The 9,804-nt window shown below is 34.3% G+C and overlaps 1 long non-coding RNA gene across 1 annotated transcript; it reads left to right on the plus strand.

Annotated features, from left to right (window-relative positions):
* Nucleotides 1–451: 451 nt before the first annotated feature.
* LOC133780567 (uncharacterized) lies at nucleotides 452–3,160 on the plus strand. The gene is made up of 2 exons (XR_009869413.1): nucleotides 452–749; nucleotides 2,998–3,160. It is a non-coding gene; the product is annotated as an uncharacterized LOC133780567 (long non-coding RNA).
* Nucleotides 3,161–9,804: the final 6,644 nt, after the last annotated feature.

The following is a 9,804-nucleotide window of genomic DNA, read 5'->3' on the forward strand; positions in this document are numbered from 1 at the left end:
CAAATGCCGACATTTATAAACTATTGTTAAAATAGAAATAAAAAAACCAAAAACATAATTATTGAATAATATAATTTAAAAAATAAACTAAATTACGTAATAAATATATTTATTAAAATTATGTATTAATTAAAAACTTATAAGACTAGATTTCTATTTTGTTTTTAAATTTTTAATAATATTAACTTTTGTATTAACATGTCTTTATTATAATATTTGTATTAAAAATTAAAATTAATTACGATAAAAAATAATACTAATTAAATTTCATTTTTTTAACATATTTATAAAATTAATATTAATTAAAATGAGTTATTTTATTGATTGATTAGATATTATAAAATAATTTACAAATTTATTAGTTGTAATTTTTTTTATTATTTTGTATTTTAGAAATTTATTATATTATATTTCACCCAATGTTGAAGCCCAACACCAACAATTATAAACTATCACGGACTTTTCTCCACCGCTCCCCACTCTCTCACGCACTCCCTCCCATCTTTCTTTCCTAACGTTCTCTTTCTGTCACCCTCACCCACAATCTCTTTCTCGCTCTCACTGGTTCTCAACCTCACTCGACAGACGTGGTGCAGTGACCGGCTTTGGGGATGGAAGATAGACGACAAAGGATTTGGTGCAGCCGACGGAAGGTGAACGACTTTTCTTTCCCAAGCTCTCTGCGCCATTGATTCCTGCATGCTTTGTCTCCTCTCTCCTCGTTTCCTCCAGCGTCTGCCTCCTCCATGGTAGTAAGTTTGTTTGTTTCTTTATTTATTTATTTTTCAATTTTAAGCTTTAGTTTTTGTGGAGTATTTCGGAGTTAGAAGAAATAGAAATAGGCTTGGGGATGATTTGAGTAATTCGCATGTTTTAGGATTTTGTTTTATATTTTTGGATTTAGGTTTATGGTTCTGCGCTGTGGTAAGGTTGTTTAGAGGGAGAATCTGATCTTCGAATTGAATTTTAGGTCACATGTTTTGAAGATTTTTCTTTCCTCTTTACTTTTTTATTTTACTCTCTGCATTACTCGTATCTTTAATATAAGTATATATATATATTTTACATGTTTAGAATACTGGTCAATTTTCTTAAATTGTATTATATATATATATATTGGGTTGACATAACAATAGTGATATAACTTTGAAGTTATTATGATCATAAATTTTGGTTATATTCCATGCAGCTCACTTCATATTAATGTGGTGATATTTTACTTTGGATAAGGTATCTTATTCTACAAATTTTCTTTATTGATAAAGATAATAAATAAAGTATTTTTTTAGCTATGCATATACATGAACTGTTCTAGGTGATAATAAATAAAGTAAATTACATTTGTTTTGATATGCGTTTTTGTTGCTAAACCATCTAAGAGCTTCTCTTTTCTTCACTCCATCTCACTCTTGTTGAATTTGATTGTTGGTATGTTTAGTCGGAGATGTGTTCTCTGCATTTTCTTTTCTACTTGGCTATTAGTATTCATTGAAAGGCTTAGATGATGGGGGGAATTGCTCTCAAGAGTCGACAGTCCCTGGTGGTAAAGCAACTATATAGGAACCTATTATTTTTAATATCTATTTTCATTGAACCATTAATAATGAACCAATATCACTCTTCTTCATTAGATGGTATTTATATTATTCTCTTTGGATGATATTCATATTATTGTCTATAGAGGATTGTTGGTTAGATTGATTGTGTATCATTATTCATTACTATATAAAGGTTGCATATAGAGGATTTAGAATGCTAGAAAAGGTGCTCTTTCATGCATTTCTATTATAGAGAATCAATATAAACTATTACATTCGATAAATGATATTCAATACGTTCCATAGTTAAACTATACTTTGATAAATTTTTATTGTTACATGGAAATATGCTTGAGTATAATTGATAATTAAGGTTTACTCAGGTAGATGTGTATGATTTTCCAGGAATTTATTCTTATGTTTTTAATACATGCATTATTATTTTTTCATGTTTTTACTCTGTATTCTCTAATTTATAATTGTTTCTTTTTTGTTTGATTTTTAATCTAAAATTGTCTTCTTATCTAAATGGAATCTTATATATATATATATATATATATATATATATCTTGTACTTATTTTCCATTATCAAGAGCAAAACTTTTCGGACCTTTCATTTCTTATAAATTGTACAAGTGTTGAACATTCATATTTGATATCTATGGATGTTTATATATATACTAGATACAAGCAACGTGCAATATGCAATATGCACGTTTGCTTAGTTTTATTTATAGAATTTATTAATTATTTTTATTAAATTTATATTAATGTCCTATTAATTTTGAAATAAATATCTTATTTTAATTAAATAATTTATTTATTTTTGTTTAACTTTATGTTTGTTCTAGTTTTTGAATTTAGAAGTGACAAAAAAATATTATATATTATATATTTAATGTAATATTAAATTTTATACGTGAGTTTTAAATTTAAGTTTCTTGCTAGTTTTTTTTTAAAATAAAAATTTATTGCTAATTCACAGTAGATTATATTATATGTTTAATACAATATTATTCTAATAAGTGAGTTTAAATTTAATTAAATTTTATTTAAGTTATAAAATGTATGATTTTATTATTTTTAAATAATTATCATTATAAAATATCTCAAAAATATCATATTTTAATTTGTTTAATTATTTATTATCTTAAAATAATTATCATTGTAAAATATCTTATTTTAATTTGTTTAATTATTTATTATTTTTAAATAATTATCATAGTAAAATATCTAAAAAATATCCTGTTTTATTTTTTTTTAATTATTTATTTTATTTAAGTTTAAGTGTTTACAAATTACTGTTAAATATAAGAATATTCCGTTAAAATTAACATTAAAAAAAGTAACAAACTGTTAAAACCAAGAATTTTCGTTATCTACACACTTATTATATAGAAGAGATATATATATATATATTTAAATATTGACCATTTTTTTTTTGTTATGATGACATTAGGATGATGATGGGAAGAGAAAGATGGAGTCTCACTGAGCTATAAGCCCAAGATGTGTAGCATTACTTAGAATAAATATTGTGTATTTTTTTTATTTGCGATTCTTGTAAATTTTATATATGTTTTAATATGGCCAAATGTAATTTTTTTGTAATGCCTTCTCTATTTGGTTTAGATTATCACGTTTTTACATGTTCTTGTTCTTTTTGGTGCTTGGTCTTAATGGAGTGGAGCTAGTTTTTTTAATTTCTGGTATGACTTTTAGCGACACTGAATAACTATCGTCGTTGCTTTCTATAGTGAAAGAGTGATTAATTGTCGGCATAGAGTGCAATGATAACAATTATCAATCATCGGCATAGAGAGCAACAACGATAGTTAATAACTGTCGGCAACGTTGACCCCTACGCTAGCATAGGCAATGGTGATAGTTTGCCGATTATCACGGTTGCTGAATAGCAACAGTTAAAAACTGTCTGGAAAGTCCAATTTTGTAGTAGTGAAGGTACAAAGGATAAGGATGAGGCGTCTTGTAAAATGGAGCATCTAGGAGTTAGTGGATCATTGTATAATAGTTAATCTTTGTAAAATAGAGCTTCTAGGAGTTAGTGGATCATTGTATAACAGTTAATCAATGCAGTTAAGACATAGTTTAGGAAGGAGGGCTGTTAAGAAGATCTTCAAGCTGTATGGAAGCAAGTACAAGAAAGAGCTTTGGAAGGCGCTAAATATAAATGCACACTTATGGCTTTGGCAAGAAAACAAGGGTTCGAGCTGTCTAACAAACCATCTGATCAAGGAATTTCTAGAGTTGTTAGATAAGCTCAAAAGTTCTTTTCTTGTGCATAAAATGTGGTTGTATATGTTTCACGGCTTGAAAATTGGAACTAATTGCTTTGTAGGAGATCAGTGCGAAGGAATGTTGGGGTTAACCGCAACCTTGACAATCAACCTGCTGTGAGGCCTAATACGCGAGCTAACAATAATTACAACTCTCTACCAGCTAATGGGGGAAATAGACGCAACGTTGAACCTTAAATTGCCTACAAAAGGTTGGAAGTGTACTTTATTTCCATGCAAGAAGAAATGGGAAGGCAGGCGGAAGAGTTAAGAGAACTGATCACCGATTGCAGCTATTCTTGAAGCTGGCAATCGTTTGGAACCATTGTATGAAAGATTAAGGAAGCAACATCCTTAAGTGTTCCAAAGGAGTGCTTATCCATTGAAGGCTGAATATTGGATGAGTATGATGGGGTCAATTCTGGACTACAGGCGAGTCAGAGGGAATGACATGGTAGCTTGTGCAACTCACATGTTAAAAAATGATGCAAGGATTTGGTGGGAAGTGATCTCTCAAAACAGAGATGTTACTGCAATGACTTGGGAAAAATTTCAACAAGCACTTAATGACAAGTGCTATAATGTTGCGGTACGAGCTTCAAAGGTTGATGGATTTGCTACTTTAAGCCAGGGGAATATGACGGTGAATGAGTATGTATTAAAGTTTGACAAACTTGCCAAGATCGCGTCAAACCTAGTGCCAATTAACGCGACGAGAGTAGACCGTTTTGTTCGAGTCTTGAAGCCCATGATAGCCAGAGACATGGAGATTGTCTCAGTAGGGGCAACAATAATAATGCTCAAGTTCTGGAAAGGGCTCTCACTGCTGAGAGAATGGAAGACAGAATTTGGAAAGAAGGCCTTGCTAAGAGAGAGGCAAGAAAGAATGCCTCCTAGAATAATAGCTCCAATTTAGAAAAGGAAAGGGAATGACCTTGCGGAGTAGTCAAGTCAGGATAAAAGGGCCAAAAATAATAAATGAAACAGCCGCCCTGGGAACAAGGAATGGCTACGATACCCGTAGTGTGGAAAGTGTAAGAAGGACAACCATGGAGAATGTCAGGCAAATGCGTCTTACAATTGTGGTAAGGATGGGCACATCATGACGAACTTCCCATAGAGGATTTAAGAAAGTGTTAAGGAGCAACCTAAGAAGGACTACAAGTTGGTGCCAACAAGCCTAAGGCTTGTCTGACGAAGGGTTTGATCTATTGATATCAATGCGCTCTTCTTTATTACCTGTGAGAGTAGGAAGTGACATGTATATGGAACCATACTATCCAAATAGATTTGCTCGCCAGTTTGGTTTTGACAAAGGTGTACCTTCAGAAAATTTTTGTTAAGCATCCGCAAGGAAGCACCATGTGAGATAGGCAATATTGCCAAAGCTTGGGTTTGATTTTAAGTGGAAATACTGGCATTCATTTTCCCCCAAGATTACTCGTATGGGTCAATGTACGGGGTGGTATTGTCATTGGTGGGTGAGAAGTTGGCTTTCATATTTAGGAAGATCTATGATAGATATCCATACAATGCTGTCAAATCAACCTTATAAGGAAGATGAATCTAAATATGTGATCAAAGACATCCGTGAAGTTTACTCTTCCCTAGAAGCAGATTTTGAGAAGAGTACTCCTCAGGTTGATGATTTTGTCAGCACTAATTACATTGATGTAGAATCAGATAACGACAATACTTCAAAGGTTCATTTTAAAAGAAAGAAAAAACGTGCCAGACATGCTGAAACTAGTCATTACAAAGATGTAACCTTTCCGATCTCTCATAATTCTGAGATTGGACCTCATAATGTTGATTTCGACATTTATGCGCCTGTTGATTTTGACGAATCCGCTGATCATGTCAATGTTGAATTTTATGAAGAAGTAGTACCTAATGAGAATGATGATCCACCCAATTCTATCTCATCTATGTGTATTTCGGTGATCACCAATTCGAACTTAGAAGAACATACCAAAAGTCTTTATAATTGGTATCATGAGGACCATACTTCACTTGCTATCTCCTTCTCAGTCGACACAAGACATTTTGAAGCATAGTGCTAAAGTGATTAAGGAGCTTGATGTATTGAGTTATGTTTGTAAGTCAATGGATTTTGAGCCACCAGAGATTGCTTGGTTTATCAGTTCTGTCCATAATTCATTTGGCTTAAATGAAAAATGCTTAGAAGCTACCAAGGTAATTGAAGACGGAAAATATATCCACTCTTCTCTCATCCGTGATATAATTCATCATGACGAAGAAAATTTGGCTACCATGGACAGCTTGTCTAAATCTGTATCAAACAAGCAAAAAGCTTTGGAGGATCTTAAGGCCAAGGAAGCAGACATTATCGCCGCTGAATTAGAGTTACAACGAAGAAGGACTGATTACGAGACTGAAAAGGCATCCCTTGAAAAAGACCTTTCTAATCTTAAAACCTCCTTTAAGGATCATGAGCAGATTGACGAAGACATTAAGCGATCCAAACTCAATGTTGACATGGAATGATTCTATGAAATTGAACGAGCGAATGACACAATCAAGATTTAACAAGAAGAGTTCCATAAAGTCCACAATGCTATGACTTTATGCCTCATGTCAGATTGAAGACCTTAGTCATCATCATTTTTCGTTTATGAATCTTGTTTTGTTTTTATTGTTTTTTGTTATCCAGATTTCCGGATAGCGTTTAAATGGATAGCCTCAGGGAAGCAGAATTATCAAAGTCTTTCACGAAAGGTGACCAGAGCTCGCGGATGGACAGAGAGGCCTCGCCTCTCCCGTTTAGCGTCCAGCATACTCTTTCAAGCAACCGCGACGCGGAAGCTCGTCGATTCTCCCGGGCTCCCGAAGGGATATCCTTCGGGGAAGGTCCTTCCAGGAGAAGCTCTTCAGGTTACCTTCGCGGATACAGTTCCGTGTCTCGCACGGAAGAAGACCAAGCGGTCGAGTCATGGAGGAGGCATAGTTGGAATGATATCCACCTGACACAGGATCCCGCCTGACACGCCCGACAAGTCGAGGCCGCACACATCCCAGCACGCCTAAAAGTACTATTTCGCCTACTGTTCCGCTGACAGCCTGGAAAAGACAGCTGCCTTTGTGCATTCCCCATACTTTCACGTAAATATACCCACATAGAGCCTGGTAGCCAGGCGACTATGGTAATTGTATCCCCTATTTATGGCTGGTGTAATTAAGACTCATGGGGGCAGAGTAAAACCCTAATCAAAAACTCTAGCTATAAAGACCTCCTCATTTTGCAATAGAGGGGGCAGAGAATGAATTACATAGGAAGAACTCTGTCAAAATCTCTCTAGCTTCGTCCTCTTCTAGAGAACTCGAGAGAAACACTGTGAGTTTGTGAGGTTCTTGTACACCAGCCATTTTACTGTAATTCTCTACAAGTATAATAACATCGACTCGTGGACTAGGGCTCGTTAACGCCTGAACCACGTAAAAAACTTATTTGTCTATTTATATTTCTGCACTTCTACAGTTCTTATCTTTTTATTAGTTTGTTTGTATTCGTTTCCGAAAAACTCGGTAAACATTTTTTATCAGTATTAGAGACCGATAGTAGCTTTGTTATTTGGATATGAACATTAACATTTTTGTTTGGAAAGGGATGTTTTTGTTATTTTGATTTTATGGCTGCATCTACATATTATTTTTAGATTACCTACGTACTCGTAATGGGATCAAGCATTTTATAGTATTTTTTGATGATTTATAATTTTTTGTTGTGGATGGGCCTAGTTATAAACTAGATTGCCTATGTACCCAAAGTGGGATCAAGCCTTTCGTAGTTCTTTTTTTTGGATGATTTATATTTTTGTTGTTGTTGTGGCTGGGCCTAGTTATAAACTAGATTGCCTACATACCCAAAGTGGGATCAAGCCTTCCATAGTTCATTGCACACCTTTTTTTTTGTTTTGTATTGGTTTTTTTTTAAGTGTGCAGTATACACATTAGGTGAAAACCTTTTTGTTTATGTGTAGAACTTCTTGATGAACTTTCCGTTTACACATGGGTAAATGCGTTGGCCTTCTGAATCAGAAAGTTCATATGCCCCTCTTAAGAAGACCTTAGTATCAACATATGACCCTTCCTATTTAGCTTCAAATTTTCTTTTCACCCTTCTAGTTATAACAAATGGTTTTTTTACAATCAGTATGAAATCGCCAACTGAAAAGCATCTGAATTTGACTTTCTTGTTGAATGCCCTAGCTACTTGTGCCTGGTATATTTCGAGCTTTTGTTGGACAGCAAGTCATTTTTCATCTAATGCCTCGAGCTCAGCTAAACGATCTTGCACATTCTCATCCGGGGTCATTAATTGAGTAACGATTCTTAATGAATGTATTTGGACCTCCAATGGTAACACTGCTTCAGACCCAAACACCAAGCTATAAGGTGTACAGCCAGTGGAAGTTCTTACAGTGGTCCTGTAAGCCCATAAAGCTTCTGGGAGGCGTTCATGCCAGTCCCTTTTGTTCTTGGTTACCATCTTTATTAAGATTTTGCATAACACTTTATTAAATGCTTCTGCTTGGCCATTTGAAGAAGGATTATAACCAGCTAAAAAACTATGCGTTAATTTGTACTTCTCCATTAGTTTGACAAGTGTCTTACATTTGAATTAAAGAGCATTGTCTGATATAATTTTTTATGGAACCCCATAATGATAAATTATGTGAGTTCTTATGAAGTTGGTGACATCTTCTGCACGTACTTCTTTTAAGGGTACATCTTCAACCCACTTGGAGAAGTAATCTGTAACGACCATGATGTATTTATGGATTTTGGAAGATGGTGGCATGAAAGGACCAAAGACATCCATTCCCCATGTTTCGAAAGGCCATCACAATATTGAAGGATGAAGTGGTTGAGGGGGTTGATGGATAAAATCTCCATGTAGTTTACACAACTTGCAACATTTGGCTAAATTAATCACATCTTGGACCATAGTAGGCCAATAGTAACCCAACCATTTCAATTAAGCTAACAATTTGGGGCCAGCTTGGTGCACACCACATGTACTGGCATGAATTTCCAGAAGAGCACGTGATGCCTCTTCTTTTGAAAGAAATCTTAGCAACATCCCATCAAAAGAACATTTATACAATGTGCCATTGAGGAAAACAAACCAAAGAGCTCTTCTTTTTACATCCACTTTTTTTTCAAGTCTTTTGGCAAGACTCCTTTTTGGATATAGTTAATAATCGGTTGGCGCAAGTCATTGTCATTTGTATTTTCAAGGAAAGTTACCAAATTTGTGGTACTTATTTCTTTTACCCTCTCCATAGCTTGGGGTAACAAATGGAATTCTCCTATTGTAATTTGAATATCCCTTTCACTAGGAAGTGTTAGCGATGCATCTAATTTAGCTAAAGCATCAACTTTGCCATGATTTAACGTGATAGTTTGGAATTGAGCAATCAAATGCTTAGCCTTCTCATGATAAGGAATTAAAGCCTCATGCTTGACTACAAATTCATCATTAATTTGTTTGATAATCAGAAGAGAATCGCCATATACCTCCAGTGATTGTATTTGCGTTTCAAGTGCAATTTCGAGACTGATTATTAACACTTCATATTCTGCTACATTATTGATACATATAGCAAAAATGTGAAAAGAGTAAGGTATTTGTCCACCAGAAGGTGTCACAAAGACAATGCCAGCACCTGCCCCATACTTCTTCGCTGCCCCATCAAAGTAAAGTTGCCAAGATGAGGTTTCAATAATGAAAACTTCCTCGTTTGGAAGATCCTCATGCAATTCCATATTGTCTGGAATCGGGTGCGCTGCCAGAAAATCAGCCAATGCTTGTCCTTTAATTGCTTTTTGTAGGAAAAAGTTGATTTCATACTCTAACAAAAGCATGGACCATTTTTCCAATCGTCTAGAAAACACGGGTTTCGATAGAATGTACCTCAAAGGGTCTGCTTTTGACACTAATGTCA

The sequence above is a fragment of the Humulus lupulus genome, chromosome 5 (genome assembly GCF_963169125.1).
Source record: "Humulus lupulus chromosome 5, drHumLupu1.1, whole genome shotgun sequence".
NCBI classification, from domain to species: Eukaryota; Viridiplantae; Streptophyta; class Magnoliopsida; order Rosales; family Cannabaceae; genus Humulus; species Humulus lupulus.